General features: G+C 47.3%; 1 protein-coding gene across 2 annotated transcripts in view; it reads right to left on the reverse strand.

Moving 5' to 3' along the window:
• TCF20 (transcription factor 20) overlaps positions 1-14827 on the reverse strand; it is a 131645-nt gene that overhangs the window by 107134 nt on the left and 9684 nt on the right. Inside the window, exon 2 of one of the 2 annotated variants that reach the window (XM_082310469.1) lies at positions 11427-11537. The exons of the other annotated variant lie outside the window; for it this stretch is intronic. The gene's annotated coding sequence lies outside the window, so the exon portion shown is untranslated. The remainder of the gene's footprint in view (positions 1-11426; positions 11538-14827) is intronic. 2 annotated transcript variants of the gene reach the window in all.

Below are 14827 nucleotides of genomic sequence, written 5' to 3' on the forward strand. Positions count from 1 at the left end.
GGTAACGGGAGTCAGAGAAGTGGCGCAGGGGCAAGCTTGGGGTGACGGATTATTAAATTAACAAACAAACCTCACTGCCACTTCATGGGGACACCCTCATTGGACCCCGATGGGCACCCATGTCAGCTGCCTTCCCCCAGCCTTGTGTGCTCCCCCTCCTGCCTAAGGGAATTAAACACCATGGTCAGGAGACTCCTTTCACCCCCCCAGAAATAACATGTCCACTTTTTACCTGCATGCAACATCAGCAAGATACGCCAGGGTCTTCTGAGACCCTCCCCAATGGCTTCCTTTTATGAAATCAAATCAGTGTCTTCAGCTCTGCCTTAGTGAACAACTAGAAAGCAAGAAAACCATGTTGCACAGCCTTGTGCTTGTAAAGCCTACAGAAAAGCAGGGCTATGGCAATACATCTTAGCAGAGGGGATGGTACAGCAAGTGGCAAGAGACTGCTAGAGATGACCTTAAAATGATCTTTAAAATTAAAAATAGATGGGTGCATGTGACTTTGTGGTTTGTTTTTTGGTTTGGTTTGGGGATTTTATTTTATTTTTAAAAACATACTACATAAAGAACGTCAAGACAAAAATTCTGGCCATTTCCTTTACCTCCTCCATCTTCCCCATCTAGCAATGAAAGTTTTTTCTAGGCTGAAAGACTATGACAATCAGCGGACCAAGAAAATTATGTCCTCCTAAACAGTGAGAAACTGAAAGCTGTGATGTTAAAAGGGAACGGGATTTGACTCAGCCCACATCAAATTCTGGTTGGTCTTCACTTGCTTTTGCAATATCAAGACTTGTATTTATTCAGTTGTTTTAAGCTGAAGACAGACAGTAGACTCAAAACTCTCTTACCTACAATTAAAGTATTAGAGCTCACAGGAACATCCGTTATACCTCAGCAGCAGTTCTTCAACTAAGCCCCCCAAAAAATTAAAACACAGAGCACGCATTACTCTTCATTGTAGCCTTAGACATAGCAGGCTTGATGACAGTACCATTTTTTAAATCCATCATGGCAGGGTGGAGGGGGGAGATAAATTGGTACAAGCCCAGTGTAAAACAAACATTCCCTTTGGGTCATCTTTAAAACTAGTCTGCACACGACACTAGAAAGCATGTTTAAGGAGGCAAACAGAAACGTTCCCATTGTTTTATAAGCATACTATCAGTGGAAGAGGCCTGAGTAAAAATAATACTATATGACTGTATTAGCTGACTGTTATTGTTGGCTACTCAAGCAAAGTAGGGCTTCAACAACCCAGAATTTACAGGACTGTGAGCCTGGTGGGTCTCTGGTTTTGATTTTGTGCCAATTCACATTCACTCATGCTCTTGGATAAGTCATGATGCCGTCAGCAACTTCAGCCCAGCTGGAAAACTGGGTTAAGAAAGCAGTGGACGCTCACCGAAAACTAGAGCTTGCCTGCACGGGGACACACAGCGAGAGGCAAACTCAAGCACTTTAAGCAAACGGGTAAAATGGCAATAAACCCCTGTGTGGACAGATTTATACAGAATGCAAATGTGCCCCTGATTTGCCTGCTTCACTAGTAAACTGATTTTTACTAAATCAGCTGAAAGTTAATTTAAATCTAAATAAGGCTATGGTCAGATCAGCCAAACAATCCAGTCAGTGCGGGCTAACAAGTTGCCGTCCTTTCAGTTAGATATCAGTAACTCACCATATGTGCTTCCAGTCTTCTGTAATGCAAAGAAACTTACAGTATCCTCAGAGAAATCTCCCACAAACTGTTTTTGTGCTACTTAAAAATCAGAGGGGACAGTTTGGCTGGGAGTCAGCAATCTGGTACGTTGGCAGGGGCAGGCTACAAAGGATGTCCCTAGAGTTGCCAGTCTAGCACTGTTCCTCGGCTCCAAAATTAAATAGACAGTTAAACTTTTAATTTTCCCTCCAAAAAAAAGACAGAAATACAGGTTTGACCCTGCTGGGATGCTGCCTCAGGAACACCCAGAGGTGTTGCCACCAAGAAGGGGCATTCATCTGCAGCAGGACGTTTTCCAGCACCACAGTCACTTGACAGAAACAAGAAGCCAGGCAAGAGCTGCTGGCAACTCTCATGCACGCTACTCCAGGACTGGGCAGGGACTCAAGAAAACGACTTCCCAACCTCCTCCGAACAGTGACCCCAGCCGTGCACCTGCCTCAAGAGATGCTGGCATGCCTTTGTGGCCTTGACAAGAAGATGCTTCTCATGCATTGGCTTCCTCACTTGGAGGAGGCCCCCCAAACCACGCAGGCTCAACACTGGGTGGACAGATCTCCTGTAAGTGGACACGGAGAGCTGAGCTCGTCGCTGAATACAGAGGAAATACAGAGCTGGCGTAGTAGCTGTTTCCTGAGGAACAACAAGTTGCTGGCACCAGGAAAAATGCTGTTTTAGTGTCTACCTGACTTTCTGTCCTTCCTGCCCCAGGGTTACATCGCCCTCAATAGGGATTTTGTAAGAATGAGAGTGCAAGAGAGATGCAAGAGAGATGCCACTGCTCCCCCAACCCTCCTGTGTCAGGAGCTGGCTGGGGGTGGGCTCAGCCCCTCGTACCCGTCCATATCATAACCCCTTCCAGCCAACCTGTCAATGGGTCACGAGGGCCATCCTTTCCTGGCTGTTCTATCTAATTGGCATGCACCAGCACCAGGGCTCCTCGCTGCTTGGTCTCTCCCCCTCTCACCAGGGCTATGCAGCATTAATTCTTTGCCAGCAGCTCTCGCTCTCCTCATGCATGTTCCTCCTCGCGGCTCCATCAAGCACACCTCTGCTCCGACCCGCTGCCCGGCACCGCAACCCCAGCCGATGGGCTCCTGACCCCCAGGACGCACAGATGCCCCAGCCTGGCTGCCCCCCAGCCCCAGCAGCGCTCTGCGTGCATTTGGAATAGGAAAGCAGCAACACCCCACATTGCCCCGGGGAGCCGGCTCGGACCACCAGCCTCATCCTGCCTGCAGCTTAACCAGCACGTTAAGGCTGAAAGGGGAAAATGCCCAGCACCCCCCACCCACACCTCCCTCTGCAACCCTGCCAGCTCCCTCCCCTCCCCAGCTCCCCACCATAGTGTAAACCCTTTTGTTTCTTGTCAGAAATATGGCAATTATTTCAGAAAAATCTCTTCCCTCACCACTGGTAGAAATACCACAGTCTGAGACAGTAGCTCTCTTGATGATCGCAGACGGTGGAATATTCCAGAAACAGAGGAAGATTTGGGGAGGGGAGGAGGTATCTGGGATCCAATCTTCTTCCTCTCCCTGCCAACCCCCCTCCATCTCTAGCAATTTCATTTGTATCATCAGGATTTCTGTGAAATTTTCACCCAACCCTCCCTCTCTCCCATTTCAACTCCCAGCTAAGCTCAAAGGTGCACAAGAATAACACGCTGCTCCACTTTTCTCACAGGCTGGACAAATAAGTCTTCAGCTAGCCACATGCAAGCCATTAAAAATATATTAACATACCCAGCAGGGTCTGTCACTTTTCCTTACTTCCCCCCCCCTTTCTTAAACACAGAGAAGGAAGAAATCTTGCCACAGTAACAAGAGGTTTTCATCAAGTCTCATTACCTCAAGCACAGCCGTGCACCACAGCCCCCACAGAGAACAGCCTTCGGTTCCCGCTGTCATTAAAGGAACGAAGATCTTAAACAAAAATTAAACCCAGGACAGCATGAAGTTGGGAGCACACAAACGGATAAGGCAGGGAAGGGTGTGTGAAAGCCGAGTGGAGGAGCAGGAGCTCCACTCAAGCAGCTCAGGAGGGATGGGGCAGGTTAAACGTGTCCTGCAGAGCAGGGCAGGGGCAAGTATTTTCAGTTTCAAGCTGGCATCCAGAGTTATGCTGTATTTCTCAGAAACTTCGTGACACAGCAATGTCCTGGAACATTAATGAGGCTCAGGGTAAAACCAGACCAGTAATTATGATAAGCAAGAAGCTTTTTCTAAGTTTGAGATGTTGCACAACAAGGATGATTGTGCACACTCCTTGACGCACGTCCATTTTTACTCCAGGGGGTCCTCGACCCTTCCGAACGGCATCGCGGCCCACGCTTCCTGGAGCAGCTGCACAGTGCATCTTAACCTGCAGCAGCTGCTCTATGCCTGAAGCAGGTGGCTGTCTGCTGGTGTTACTAGTTTGGGAGGAGGGTTTGAAAGGCGGGAGGCAGCAACTCCACATTTAAACAAGGGATTTCTATCCCAGGGGGTTGTTAGTCAAAGGGCTATCAAGTCAAAGTGCCCTTAAACTGTAGTTTCTCAAGTATTCCTTTGGGCAAACAGCTTTCCTCTCTACCCTGGCTACTTTAATCCAGATCAATTCCCTGATCCAGTTCAGTGTGCAGCAGCATGTTCAGCTGCACTGGCACAGCTGAACAAGCAGCTCAGGAGCAGCAGCAGCAGCAGCAGGGGCTGCTGAAAACAACGCTCGTAAAACTACACCCTCGGATTCAACGGGCATGGCACTTAGCCCCAGGAGACCAAGACGCTGCATGCAAACCCCATGAAAACAAAGAGAGATACTTCATGCATGGCTAGCTGGAAAGAGATGACCTGAGCCAAACAGGACATAAAAACCAAAAAATCTGGTGACAGTGTGGCCATGTTTTATGCACCTCTAGATGAGACATAAGTTTTATTTCTCCCATGGGAACGGGGGAAAGCAAAAAGCTCTCCCTTGTGAAGCAGGCAGTGCAGTCAGGAAAGGCAGAGCTATGCAGAAGAGCCGACGATGGTAAAGCACCAATGAAAGGTGGACAAGGACCTCTGAGGAGCAAGGAGGAGGATGAGAACCCATGGCAGGTGAGGAGTGGGAACTGTGCAGGGACACCACAGAAATAACTCCCTGGCAGAGCGGTGAGGAACAGAAGGGAGCCAGGACACGAACTGGATGGCACAGAGGCAGGATGGGGATGTAGAGGAGTCCACCCTGGGCACAGAGGAGGGGATCAGGAGAAACACTAAGGAAGCTACTTCAGATCTCGGGTGTCACAACCGTTCCACTTGTGAACAGTTTAACAGGTCATTATCCAAACAGTTCATACACCCTCTGGTTCTGGAGTAATTACACCCATTCTGTAAAAAGACATCACATAACAAGGTCTACCAATATCACAGAAGCAGACAGAAGAGTAAGCAAAAATGTCTTGACTGTACTAGGAACAGACCAGAAAACAGCGCTGATTTCATAACGATATGATACAAGTCAAAGATATTCACCTCTGCAGCACTGAAACCTGCTCAACTCATCCTACCTTGGAAAGCGAATAGAGACTTGGAAGACAGCAAATGCTTATGTGAAGTCCACACATGCAAAACAACACCTATGTGCTGGGGGGGAAAAAAAGTCTTCTAGTGCAACCCGACTATTACGGCGTACCAGGGCTGCAACACAGTGGGTGCACACTCCTCTCCCCAGGAAACCCATCCATCCTCTCGCAGCCAGCCACAGCAACCTGGCAGTAATTGCCATCAGCCATGGGGGAGAGCCATCCCTTGAACGGACAGCAAGGCAGACTCTTTCGCCACACCTGCCAAACTAGATACGCTGCACGCAGAGCCTTCACTGCGGAGCCTCATGGTTAGTATTTCCACAGCCTCACAGACAAACAGCTTGGCTGGGTTCCTCTCCCTACCACTTCAACATAGATGGCCCAGACTCTGTCATGTAAAAGGAATCGAGATCTCTGCTTTAAACCGATTGGAGGAATATACTGGAGCCTCACCCGCACTCTCAAGTTTGACAGCAACATAATTAGGTCAGGGGATAGCTGTGCTGTAACAGATTCCTTGGACTTGGCTCTATCCAAGGTAGAGACACACACGAATGCTGCTTCAGCTTGTATCTGCTCACTTGCCAACAGCCTGGATTCTTGACAACCTACTCCAAGTGACTAGCCTGTCTCAGATCGCAACTCAGGCCCTTGATGTGGGCTCCCAGCTCCGTACTTCTGCAACAGCCTCCAACAGCAGCACTAAGGACAGCAGAGTTTGAGCCAAGGTACAGCTGCCTGCAGCTGAAATAGGCCTGCGAGAAATGCCAGAAGAGAAGTGGGGGGCAGGCTCTAGGCAGCACATGCAAGGAAGGCACTTGTATTGATGCAGGCTAAGGTCATCCCAGGGACCAGGAGTTTGACACCCATGATGAAAGCATAATCAAGAAATGTTTCCTGACAGTGAAGTCTATTCAGCTGTGGAACAGGCTCCCACGGGAAGCGGGGGAAGCCTCATCCCCCTGTCTCTGTAAAGAGTGATGGTGCAGGCAGTAGAGAATTGAGCCCCAGGACTGATGAGACAGCCAGATGGGGCCAGTCCCACAAGATGCCTCTTTCAGGAGTAACACTGACTTAAGAAATTCCCTCTGCCCCTCCTGCAATATCTCCTCCCCAGTTCTGCCAACAATGCTGCTTGCAAGGCAGCGTCATGGACTAGATCATTGTAGCCTGGGTCATTTCACGAATCTGGAGGGATGGCACTTTTGACCCACATCAGGTCACTGATGTATTTTACACCACGGTCCTACCAATGGCTGCATCCACACAACCCATGGGATGACAGTGGTGGCACAGGTCAGGAATGTGAGGTGGCAGGTGAGGAAATAGGAATTTCTTAGGCCGTGCTATAGGTATCTTTATACTAATCCCGTGTGCGTGAATTCATGCAAATAAAGGCAGTGGAGGATGCAACTACAGTGAAGGACATTAACTAAACCATGATTTAGTACGGTCAGACTTGTGTAATTGGACATGACCTAACATATATGAAAATTATGTTAATTTACAGCAGAGAATGCCCCTGTTGATAATATATATGGTATCAAGTAAGTTTCTGACACACTGGGCTGGCAGTAACTTAGTGTTTTAGGTCTGAAAGACTGTCTCAGTTTTGACTTTATTTAATGTTTAATTGCCTCCCTTAAATGTTTCCTTTTTATATTTTTTGAATGGGGGAAAGACCAGCTTGGTTTTCAACTGTGCAGATCGACAGGAATGCATATTTTGCCCCATTTAAAGCTAGCAGACGCCCATCTCCCTTTTTTTTTTTTTTTTTTTTTGTTTGGGGATGGGGGAAAGGAGGTGTTAAGAACATCACAAAGTTCAAAATTAGTGTCTCAACTTGTAACACACTTCCCCCTCTCCCACAACACTGGTTGCAGAAGCTACCCACGGCTGACACTACTCATGAAGCTCCATATGGTTCTGCTTCCCTTCATTTTTCTTCAGCCTGACAAACTTTGGCACTGCTCAGGTTTTCCTGGTCCTTAGGAAACAGGAGAGATTCCAACAATTCCAGCTTCTCTTTCCATTGCATTTACAAAGCTCCCATGGTGCCATCTATGAAAAACCTATTGTAATGGCAAAGCATAAAGGCAAATTTGTCTGAACATCACTGGTGCTGTAGAATTTTTCATATTGCACTTAGTATTGCTAACAACTACTTACATTGCTTAGAGTTGAAGGACTTCAGTAACATCAGGGTCCCTCATGCTCAGTGGAACGTACACATACAGCAACAAACATCTGCGCCTGACTAACAGTAAAGTTATTTTATTTAAGGTAGAAAGGCTTCAAAATGGAGTGTCATTTTAAAGCACCCATGAGCTGACAACAGCTTGTACAATTATCACAAACCACTCAAAGAAAGCTTCCAGTACACCCGGGAAGTAACCATGTACACAGTGAGTACCCTGTACGCACCATAACTCAGCAAGTGCTTTTTGCAGCTCCCTTCTACGCTCAGTCATGAAGGATATAGATCATTACAGCCTCCAGCTATAGAGCTTTAGCTCACAGAGTAGCAGCTCACACTTTCAGCTCTGGAGATCCCCAGTTCAATCTGCTGCATGTCAGCCAAGAGGGCAGCTGTCATATAATTACAGCCACAACTTTGCATGTGAAAAAGTAGGGAGAGCGAAGAGAGATCTTGTTATAGAATTCTGGTTGCAACCTGCTGAACAGCTCCCTATTTAAAGTAACTTCTTGTAAAGGGGGGAGGGGGGGGGGAGGAAAGAGAGTCTTCCAACTCAGCTTCCCAGTTCTCTCTGTTTTGCAGAAGATAACAGTGCTGCTTTGCAAAAAGTCTTTTGTTACAAATGCATGTGTATATTAGATGAAGCATGCAAGTGCAGAGCCAGGAGTAGAAGCATGCAAGTGCAGAGCCAGGAGTAAGGCTTTAGCCCCTTACCAGTCCAAAAAAAAAGAAAAAGAAAAAAAATTCTCATTGCTGCAAACAAGACATCTGAAGTCCAACAAGGCATCTTAGTTTCTTTCTGAACTATAACCATTCACCAGCAGCAAAGCCATTTGGCTATGCAATTTAAGTATTAAAATTTAAGTTCAAGAAATCTTAACTCAGTTACATCTTGTTTTCTTCAAACTGTACATACAGGGAGACTTAACAAAACAGAGAATCCAGGAGGAGAGTACAAACTACAAAGGTACAAACCACAGCAAAAAAATTCAGTCTCAAATGAAAAGATCTTTTAATGAGTGCAACACAAAACAATTAGACCAAGTTTCTTCTTATCCATTAATCTTTCTGCAGATCCTTCTGCACACACAGAGCAATTTTTGAGCCAAACTTTTTTCCAAGCCAAGATGTTCAAAAACAGAATTTGAAACAATGTAATCCAGTTTTAAAGAAACTTTAGTTTTCCCTCAGCAATTATTCTAGAAATCTGTCTTTCCTTAGTAAAGCTATTTCAGGCTTAAGATAGAGATTAAATTCTTTGCAGAACATTCTCCTCTCCTAGACAGTCCCATCCATCCATGACCCAGCAGCACAGAACCCATGGGTCCCCCATTGCCTGGGGTGAATCAACCACTCTGGACCACAAGCAACAGATAGGAGCGAACTCTCCAACTTCCTGCAAACTACTTACCCGCTTGCTAAATACCATGTGGAGTAGACCGATCTGACTCAAACTGTTCAGTACCTGCCTGCAAGAACACAGACTCGCAGAAACACATCAATTAGTTCATGCACACTACACCAGTGGCCCTTCAAAACTCCCCGAAACGCGGTGCCATGCTTCTAACAGGATCTGAAGGAGAAGTACCCAGTAGACAGCCAAGCTGGAAGGTGTTCAGATGATTGCCAACACCAAGCACAAGCCTACAACAGTTAACTCCAGAATTCACTAACACTTTGTATTTAAACCAGCTGAATTCTCTGGTGACACCCTCTCATCAGCCTTGTTTCTGAAGGCCCGTTTTCATTTGGCTCAGAGAGCCTTCTGTTCCTTACCTCAAGCAAGACCTACTCAGGAAACACACAAACTACCTGACCATCTCCCTCCTTTTAGAAGAAAGGTGAGGGAGAGAATCGAGGACATGAAGCCCAGTTTTGAAGAAAGCTATGTGCAGCTGCAGCAGCACAGAAACATTTGGGGCTGATTATACACACGCAGGAAAACCCTGGCTGGGCTCATCCCACAGAAGGGACCCATAAAAGGTTCACCTCTCCCTCACCTACTGCAGCCAGGCAAAGCTCACGAACATCTGATCCACACTTGTTGCAGACGTCCAATGCAAGCAGTACAACCCTATGCAGAGCTGACTGAAATGAGACACCGTTATGCTATTTTTTGGTATTATTTCTGTAAATTTAGCACTGCTAAAAGGTTCCAGATAGACATTCTCTGGAGACCAAAATCCTTTGCCTACCCTGAGTAGATATGCAGAGAGAACAGCAGCAAAACATAATACATGCTTTTCTCATCTCTCCCAGCCTGCCGAGGCTGAAATGACTGACAAAAGTCCAAAATGAGGGACACACATAAATTATTAATATTGCACTAGTAGTCTCGCTGTTGCTGTGACAGTCTAAAGACTTAACAGAGGCAGGCTCTGCAGGGAAATACTACTTTACTTCAAAATCATTCATTCAGGAAACTTACATACTGAGGAGAAAAGAATCATTCTGCAGCATGCTCTGTCAAACCCCTCGGCTTTAAGACTCCTCATTTCTAAAGCAAAAGCAATTTTAACAAGAACAGGAAACCAACGTGAGGTGTAAGGTGCTTCACATTTCAAGTGAGTAACACTGGAACAGTATTACTTCCAGACACAAACCCTAATATACATCTTCTCATGCCTGACCTGGTGTGCTGGTTTTGGCTGGGATAGAGTTAATTTTCTCCACAGCAGCTGGTATGGAGCTATGTTTTGGATTTGTGCTGAAAACAGTGTTGATAATACAGGGATGTTTTCCTTATTGCTGAGCAGTGCTTGCACAGAGTCAAGGCCTTTTCTGCTTCTCACCCCACCCCACCAGCGAGTAGGCTGGGGGGGGGCACAAGAAGCTGGGAGGGGACACAGCTGGGACAGCTGACCCCAACTGACCAAAGGGATATCCCACACCGTATGACATCATGCTCAGCATATAAAGCTGGGGGAAGAAGAAGGAAGGGGGGGCATTGGGAGTGATGGTGTTTGTCTTCCCAAGTAACCGTTACGCGTGATGGAGCCCTGCTTTCCTGGAGATGGCTGAACACCTGCCTGCCGATGGGAAGCAGTGAATGAATTCCTTGGTTTGTTTTGCTTGTGTGTGCAGCTTTTGCTTTACCTATTAAACTGTCTTTATCTCAACACACGAGTGTTCTCACTTTCACCCTTCCAATCCTCTCCCCCATCCCACTGTGGGAGAAGGAGTATGGGGGGTGGGGGGCGGTGAGCGAGCGGCTGTGTGGTGCTTAGTTGCTGGCTGGGGTTAAACCACAACACCTGTAAAGTCCATCCCACTTCTGAGAGCCAGATAAGTGTTTTGTCTCTGCAGCCTCTCTGCTGAAACAGCCAAGTGGCATACCAGCGAGAGGATAATGGGTAGCCGTGCACTAGCAAGTGGAAGGGAGCCAAAAAGCCACTTCAGTTTGCCGCTCAGGCTGCAACCTGTGCTTTAAGCCCATGTGAGGCTCCGGATTCACATTCTCTCCGACCTTTTATTTCATTCCAGGTCTCATGCTATACCTGCTGTCACAGTAGCCAAGTACCCATAAGCAGCACACAGTTTATGCAGGGGTATTAGTCTGTTTTACATTAATTTCTAGAACTGGGACAAATGACCTGAACTTTGACATTTCTGAAAGAAGTTAAATTATTTTCATCTTTCTTAGTAATCAGAACAGATTTATTTTTCATTTAAAACACCAAATTTCCCTCCCAAAATATCTGAAGTAGTTACTGAAATGTTTTCTTTACCAAAGCCCTGCAAAGCCTTAAGATTATTAATAAACATTTTGAATATAAAGAGGCACAACATTGCTCCACACCAATAAAAAAGCATGCAGTCAAGTTTTCACACAATAAAGTTACTAATTTTGAAGACTAATACTTTCTATTAAAAATTCTTGCATTTAAAAAACCAAAAACGTTTCCAATAACTCTAGACACTGACGGGGGCAAAGAAAAAACAGACCCTACCCCCAGCTGGATGGCATTCCTCTCTTTGGATGCAATGTGGTAACATTTGATTGACGCATCTGATCCATTCCAAAACTCCAGGCGATGTTTTAATCATCAATGGGCAGAATCCTATATAATTTTCAGGGGAAAAAAAAAAAAAAAAAAATAGAAAAACAGAGTAGAATATGGAGGCAGGACACAGAGCACCTGACATTTGTCTAGCAGATCCAGCTGATTTAGCTAGGTCCATAATAATCAACAGATTAAAGACCAAGTTGATGGCAGAAACTCACATCTGCCAGTATAAGCCCCTTCCTCCCTTCCACCCTCTTTCTGCCATCTCGGCTCAACCCAGTCTCCCAACACAACCTGGAACATTAGTCCAGTACCAAAGGAAATTAAATACGAATAGGGAAAGGAGTGGGAAGAGATAAACCAGGGTGAACAGGGTTAGCATAAAGAGCCCATTGGCATGCAACCAAGAGCCTGCACAGGCCCTTGCTACAGCAGAAAACAGGAGATCAGGCACGTACAACGAGATGGCAGGAGAGAGATGTGAGAAGGTGAAGGTTCAAGTGGTCCCTGAGCTCAGGGGGTAAGAAATGGCAGCAGGCAGAGTACAGCAGTGAGCCCCAGCATGCACAACGAGCTCAGCCTCAGAAGCAGCAAGACACCAGGTGACCCGCTAGTTTGGTGTCTGCTGTGATAGGCATTTTCATTATCAACGGGCACAGTACGAGAAATATAGCGTGAACCTTCCACGTTAAACAAGGCTTCCCAGTCTGCCCATAAATTCATTTTGCTATCAGCCAAACCCAGATCCACCAATATCAACGAATTTTGCTCTGAAACAAGCATCCACTTACAGTCTTGTACCAAACAGTTGCCGCTGTTTCATTTCAGCACTGATGAGCACTGCAAGCCCTCAGGACTCGCCAACATAAGAAGAGGCACAATTCCAAGAGGAATTGACCCGTTCCAGAGGTGGCCAGAAGGCCAGCATCGTCAGTGTGACCCTTCCAGTGGGCCAGCTGACGCATCAGACGTGTCCCGGTCAACTGACCTGGAGCCAGGCACCTTCCCACTAGAAGTGGAAATGTGGCTGTATGGTCAGCAGGACAGCTGGGAAATACTCCTGGTCTAGCTGGCTGGCCGCCTGTTTGGGAATGCGAGCTGCACAAAGGTCTCTGGGCACATCAGTCAGTCACTCGGTTGTTCCTTACATCTGTACTGCGTTCCCAAATCTTGGGAGGATTAGCAGCAGAGAAGAGCTGGATGGGGAAAAGTAGGGAAGGCAAGAACAAGCTGACACACTGCAAAGGGAAGGCAGCAGCAGGCTGAAGACGGGATCTTACAGTAGGAAAAGTGGTTGCTACAGTGCAGAGCAGGAGCTGGAGGAAATGGGAGGGGGCTGTTAGCAGAAAGAAGGTAGGTGAAGGCATGCCACCGCAGGGAGTGGGAAGGGCGTGTAGCCCAGGTCTGATAAATCAGGTATTGCTGCCAGAGTCTTACACCAGCCCTTAAAGCCTCTACCACTGATGGGGGGGCTCTAGGCTCAGCAACAAGCAGGATCTGCCAGAAGCACGCCCGCCTGGCAGCTTCAGGTAGTCATTTAAGGCATCTCAGGTCTGGGCCATTAAGTACGCTGAAGATAAGGATATAGACCTTGAATTCGACACAACGCGGTCACATGGAGCTCACACAATGAGAGAAGGATACGCTCCCAGCCCTGACAACGACTGCACAGCTGCAGCTCGCACCTCCCTTAGGCTCCTCAGAGCAAACGGTTGCATACCCAGCCAGACTGCCTTTGTAACCAAACCCCCCGGCCCGTCAGGAGGGCCTGAACCCTGGACCATCAGCAGTGAAAGCACAAACCTCCACCTCACACTCTAAATAATTAAACTCTGTGGGAGCAGCAGCAGACTCATAAAACTCTTACACAGACCAAGCCAGCCATTAATGGGGGTCAAAGATGAACGCTCTAGTTTTTTTAAGTGTGCTTTGATGCATGGGGAGAGTGGTGAGAGGAGATCTTCATTACCCTCTCTGGTACCTGATGAATTTTTCCTTTCCTGGCTATCAACACCTCCTACTTCCACCCAAACCCCATACTGCTGGCAATCATCTGGACAGCCAGAGACAATTAGAAGGTGTGTTTGGATGACATCTGTGCTAGCCAGTCACCTGCAGGTAGGGAAGCAAGAGGCCTCACTGAGCAAAGCCAGGCTCTACCAGAGGCTCAGCTGGTGCTTATTACGAGGTTTGAGTTTCACACGGATGCCGCCGGGTGGAATCCCAGGGCCAGCATGATGCCAAAAGTCATGCAAACCACAGCCTCGCACACCGTCTCCCCTACAGCAAGGCACGGAGCAGAGCACAAGCCAGTAAAATCTGTCAGGATTATTAGCTTGGGCTCGGAGCCAGAGCTGGGAGCTGCCACAAGGGCAGGGAGGCTGCCTGCAGCCCTGCAGGTCATCGGGAAGGAAGTGGAAGTCCCCTGACAGGCAAGGAGAGGCAGCAGGCAGGAAAGGCAAGACACAGTTGAGAAAAGGTCACAGAAACACTACTCTGACCCGCCCCTTCTGGCCTTAAAATACATATATACACAGACACGCGTGAGCTTCTTACTACCCTGCTTTGTTCAGACATTTTAAAGAGAGCTCTGCTCTTCCCACTCCTTTGGCATTCCCTCAATCCATGCCAGTTCTGGAAATGGTTATTTAGACTTTCCATCAATGAAAACCTTGGGTGGAGATAAAGGAGAGCAGTTTGTTTCAGGGAAGGAGTCACCACATCGACACAGAAAACTCCCCCAGCAGCACACAGGGATGTTGGATGCTCTCTTGGCACCGCCAATTCCAGCCTGTGCTGGCTGAGCCCCTGCCAGCCTGTTTTCTCTGCTGCATTTGCTCCATGTGGAGCAGAGGCCACAGACTGGAAGTGGCTCCAGGATCTCCGTTACTGTGCTGAGAGAGTGGCTGGTGTAGCAAAGCCAGCTTTTATTTATAATTTAGAAGTAGTCCTGATAGATGCCCCTTTTTCAGGTCACTAGGAACCTTCTCCCAGCAAAGCCCAATACTTGCCCTTTCAGAAGGAAGTTAAGAGCTTTACACGCAACACCAGCACTCATCTTTCATAGCATGGCAAAAGCTGCAGCTGTTACTTCCATTATTCTTGGAAATAAGGGGGAAAATAGCTAGGACTCTCGAGCCTTGGCACCTCTTCCCTTCCACCGTTTGGCTACCAGAGCTACGGTTACTATTCAGGGCAGAAGTGCTCAGCAGGGCACACATTCCAGGGGGCTGAGCCATCCCGCCTGGCCAGGCTCAAAATGGCAGACAGCGATGAATAGGATAATTAGAAAGTACAACAGAAACCGCAACATAAAAACAAGCAGCTTCTATTACAAGAAACGG

The sequence above is a fragment of the Platalea leucorodia genome (genome assembly GCF_965183815.1).
Source record: "Platalea leucorodia genome assembly, chromosome: 4".
In the NCBI taxonomy this organism is placed as follows: Eukaryota; Metazoa; Chordata; class Aves; order Pelecaniformes; family Threskiornithidae; genus Platalea; species Platalea leucorodia.